Here is a 5,260-nt window from a genome sequence, read left to right as displayed (position 1 = left end):
TAAACTTGGAGTTGCTCCCTGGGGTGCGCTCTCGGCCCCGCAGGACATGATTTCGGTGGAGAGGATGGCGGCAGTAAGGGAAGCAGTGTTTGTGTCTGTGTCGATGGGGCGCATGTATTTCGCCGGCAGCCTCTCGGGTGAACGCCCAGGGGCTCCGGGCGGGGTGCGTGGGCGTGGGAAGGGGCGCGGTGTCCTGAGCACAACCCTCGGGTCCACCAGCCCGTGGACACAGTGGTACGAATGGGGTTGCGCTTCCGCTGCCCACAGGAGGGCGCTCCAGCCTCCAAATAAAGATCTGGAAACTGAAGTTTGAAGTCCGGCTCTGCGGATCCAGACTCTAGCCTCGGGGTGCGCCCGAGGGCTGGGGCCCCCCCCGCCCCCCCCCCCCACACACACACCCCCCACCACTACCTTTGGCTGTACCTGGGCAGGGCCTCTGGGCAGGGGCACAGGCTGCTCCCTGCTCCTCTCCCGGGGAAGCAAAGGTAAGAACACTGCCGCAGGCCAATGAGCGAGGGAGACTATAGGGAAGGGAAGAGCGTGCTCAGCGGGGGTGGGCCAGGCCCTGGACGAGGGGAAAGGAGGAAGCAGACAGGAGAGGCTCCCCCCACCCCCTCCTGCAGGAAAGGGGCCAGCGGGCAGAGGGGACAGGCAGTGCTGCTCAGTGGGGCCCCGGCCGCCGCATGGTGACATCACCTGGGAACTTGTTAGAAATACCAAGTCTGTGGCCCCAGACCCACAGAATCAGAATCTCTGGGGTTGCCCGCCCCCCATTCTGTTCTAAGAAGATCTGGGGGTGGGGGTGGGGTTCTGATTGCTCAAATTTAAGAACCTCTGGGCGAGACAGCCGCAGAAAAGAATGGCTTCCCTGCTCTTCACTTTTTTTTTTTTAAATATGGAACGCTTCACGAATTTGCGTGTCATCCTTGCACAGGGGCCATGCTAATCTTCTCTGTGTCGTCCCAATGTTAGTATACGTGCTGCCGAAGCGAGCACCCCGGCTCCTCACTTTTAGGGACACTCGTGAGAGACCAAAGGTCACAGAGCCAGGCCTGTAAAGCCAGAACAGGGGGAAGGAAAAGAAACGGCTCCTCCTTCCCCCACAGTCACCCACGCTGGGGCAGCCCATCGCCGGCTCCCTAAGCGAGGGGTTCACCCACAGACGGACATTTGAGTGGCTCTGGTGCACAACCCAATCCAGCTGCACACCTTGGAGGAAACACTAGCTCTTGTGGGCGGCCTGAACACGGTCCATAGACGTGTCCCTCTAAAAAGTTCTCAATCCATCTTTCCTCCTGCCCTGAACTTACTTGGCAGATCCCCACCTTGCCCCTCATCCAAGGACACCAGGGTTCTTCGGAAATGGCACCCCAGGGGTGGCCTGCGCTTGGCTGTGGTTGTGGCCACTCCTGGTAGATGGGCCATTCGTGGCAGTGCCTGGTGTGGCGGGGAGGGTCCAGAGCTGGGGCACGGGGTTCCCAGCACGAGCAGATCTCGGCTCTGCTGACTTCCCGGCTCTAGGGCTTGACCTGCTTTCAGAGGTGAATGTCATGCCGTGGGCGCTGGTGGAGTGCTTATCTTGTTGGCAGGGTTGTCTCCCTGCTCTAGCGTTTTATGCTGAAGCTTGGGAAAGAGGGAGTTGCCCGGGAAGGGGAGAGGTCTCTGTGTTCCCACCTCTGGGGATAGGGCAGAAGGGGAATCCGGGCTATCAACTCTCCCTTCTCCTCTTTCTAGAAAGACTCTTCCGTCTCCTCTTTCTTAGGGTGAAATCCTGGTTAAATGGCTTCACTGCCTTTAAGCTTTACCTAAACCCCAAGCGGGAGTCTGGGCAGCTGACACCCACACACACACACACACACACACACACACACACACACACACACAGGGCTGGGAACGTGTGCTCTGTGCTTCTGCCCTCACCAGGGCCCAGGCAGCCCTGGTGGCCCAGTTAAAGGGGCCTGATGTGTGTCAAGGCGGATTTGGTTGAGTATCGACCCATGAACCAAGAGGCCATGGTTCCATTCCCCGTCGGGGCACATGCCGGGGTTGCAGGCTCAATTCCCAGTGAGGGCTGTGCAGGAGGCAGCCGATCAATGATTCTCTCTCATCATTGATGTTTCTATCTCCTTCTCCCTCTTCTTTCCTCTCTGAAATCAATAAAAATATATTGATTAGCTAGTTGCTCGCCTGCTCTGAGCTTCAGTTTAAAACACACACACACACACACACACCAAATAACTAAGAATCACGAGGGCCCCAAATGATCATTTGGGGGAAGGTGAGAAAGGAAGGACTTGGTTGACAAAAAGACTCAAGTTCCCACAGTTTTTAATTTAGGTTCAAATAGCCAAAAAATATGCAGAAACTATCCCAAGTTATTTAGCAACAAATCTTCCTCCCATTCTTCTTTCCTGTTTGCCAATTTCCATGCCCAAAAGCAACCACTTTCCTAATATGTGCATCCAGACATGTGCAAAGAAAGGCTCTCATGTCCATCCTTCTTTTACACAAAATCTGCGTGTTTTCAGAACCCACCAGTCCGCCCGTGAACACTCCTTGGAATTTCCACATCCACGCACTAGTGTCCTTGTTATTTTTAACAGCTGCATAGCATTCCACGTTATGCATACACTGTGACTTACCTCACCAGCTCCCTCCTTTGGGTGTGTCCACTCATCTGCTGTCACAACCAGTGCTTCAGTTTGTACCTATATCCTCTTGCATACATTCAAGGGCACCTTTAGGACAAATGCCTTAAAGTGGAAGTGCTGGGTCCGAGGGAAACTGCCTTTTAATTATGGTGGATGCTGCCTTCCTTCCTCTGATGGGGAGGTAGGAGAGGAGACTGTTTGGAGCTAGACAGGGCAGAGAAGAGAACCTTTTCTCTGTGCTTTCGAGCTATTTGCTCACCTGCTCTGAGCTTCAGTTTTAAAAATCTGTAAAATGCGGCACAGTTATAGGATAAAATGGGCTCAGCTACGTATAGTGTTTGGTTGAGGGCCAAACACACAGCGAGAGCTCAAAGGTGTCAAGAGTCGTGGAGGCTTTGATACAACTGCCCCCTGCATTTGCTGAAGAGCAGGCAGCCTGTTTTCCCTGGGGAGTCTGCTGGGGCATTGGAGAGACGTGGTGTCTGAGAGCCAGTGTTTGAGCCTGGTCCACAAGGCAATGGCTCCCATTAGAAGATGCCCTCCCCAGCCCCACCATCATTTTGTCCCCGAGGATTCTCACGTTCCCTGATAATGGCACCCTGAGCCTCCCCCGGGCCTTCCAGGGCTACCCGAATGAAGGCACTTGGTCTGTCTGCCTTAATTCTTCCTTGCTGTGGTCCCTGGCACAGTCCACAAATAAACGCAACCTCTGCCGATTATTGCATGTTTGTCACTAGCTTTACATCATTCTGCGGCGTCTACGGGCATGATTCCATTCAGTTCTCAGAGTTCTCCCATAGGGTAGGAAAGATTACCAACAGCAGACACCCTCCTCCTTGCTCTGCAACCTTGTCCCATCCAAACGGAACATCATGTTCGCGTGACTTCTTCAGAGTCTCCCCCCCACACCCCCCGCCCCGCTGTCCCCTCCACGGGGCAAGAGGCCCTGTGATGTGAGTGGAGTTTCCTGTTGCCTTACGTTTTATTTACACTGGGGATGAGCCTTCGTTTGTCAGATTAAAGGGTGGATTGATTTTATGGGACTGGAAGTGCAGTGTGTGTGTCTAGAAGGAAAAACACGATACCTGGTAACATCTAAGAATGTCTCTATGAAACTTGTCACCAGTGCTGCCGACATTTTTTTATATATATATTTCTTTATTGATTTCAGAGAGGAAGGGAGGAGAGAGAGATAGAAACATCAATGATGAGAGAGAATCATTGATTGGCTGCCTCCTGCACGACCCCTACTGGGGATCAAGCCTGCAACCCAGGCATGTGCCCTTGGCCAGAATCAAACCTGGGACCCTTCAGTCCGCAGGCTGACGCTCTATCCACTGAGCCAAACCGGGCAGGGCAGCTGCCAACATTTTGTATAAAAAGTTAGCGACTGATCTTCTGAATCCTCTCACAAGAGAGGTGTTCTCTGACCCTTCTGAATAGACCCCAAACAGCGCACCCGTATCCGTTCTCTCTCTTGCTGCAGGGGGTAAGGACGGATTGGGAGCCCAGCCTCTGTCTGAGGGCCCATCACTTAAGCTACACCAGGTGCCTCAGGCACTTCCTCGGTCTAAGGACATGAGTGCAAAGAAGGAAGAGACCGCATTCAGTATCCTCAGAATTTATGAGGAATCGGAGCCGAGGAGGTATGAGCCAGAGGGCTCTGGCCTTTCCTCTCAGCACAGGCATCAAGCACAGCCCCAGCTGGATGGGGTGTGTGGCACCCCGCAGTGGTCCCCAGGCTCCCCGGCACAGCAGGGCCCGGTGTATCAGGAGATGAGCACTGTGACCCCGCAGCAGTGGGCCCTCCAGGCCCTCGACAGGTCCGAGCTCCAGGCCAGCTGGTTCTCCGAGGGGCGGTCGAGAGAAGAAGCAGAGTTTGCCTCCAGGTAGGTCTCCCCTGGGGGTGGGGGGGGGGGGGGAGGAGAAATGGGGGGGGGGGGGGGGGCGTCCTAGCAGGGAACCCTCCATTTCATGCTCTGTCTCTCCCCTCCCCCTCTCCTTTGTCCCAGCAGCTTACTAGGATTCGAGTTTGGTAAGTGCAACCGGGACAGTGTGGGCAGGGAGGGTGGCAGCTCAAGGTGCTCAGATGGGGCCTGGGAGAGAGGCCCTGGCGTCAGGAGAGCAGGCTGCCCGCTGCCCTCTCCGTGAGCCGTGGGCATCGATACTTCCCTGCAGGCCTGCCTTGTTCTTCGCCTCCTCCCAGTGACGAAGTCTGGTCCTTCCTCAGAGCAATTGTAAGTGTCTTGTTTTTTAAAAACAAAAACTTGGGATCTTTCTCTTCCCCGTTCCCCCCAAACAAGAAGGTGAGGGTGTGCAGTGTCCACACTCGCTCGCTCTCCCATAGGTGGCGGGGGTCCTGTGGCTCCCCCCTTCTCCCGCCACCAGTATTCAGGGCCTCCGCTCACAGTCACTTCCAGAGCTGCACCCGTGGCGGCTCTGAGCCAGGCTCTGCCCTCGCTGCTGGCACTCGGAATGGTCTCAGAAATGTGGCCCTGCTTATCACGGAGGCGACCTGGGCCTGACCTGGGCTAGCGTAGAAGATGTCAGGGGGCTGGGGTCCCCAGCTGAGACACGATCCTGCCTGGGGGTGAGAGGGGAGCTGTTGG

This window comes from Myotis brandtii, unplaced genomic scaffold (assembly GCF_000412655.1).
Source record: "Myotis brandtii unplaced genomic scaffold, ASM41265v1 scaffold670, whole genome shotgun sequence".
Taxonomy (NCBI): Eukaryota; Metazoa; Chordata; class Mammalia; order Chiroptera; family Vespertilionidae; genus Myotis; species Myotis brandtii.
The sequence above is the reverse complement of the archived record's forward strand: the minus strand, read 5'-3'. Positions refer to the sequence as shown.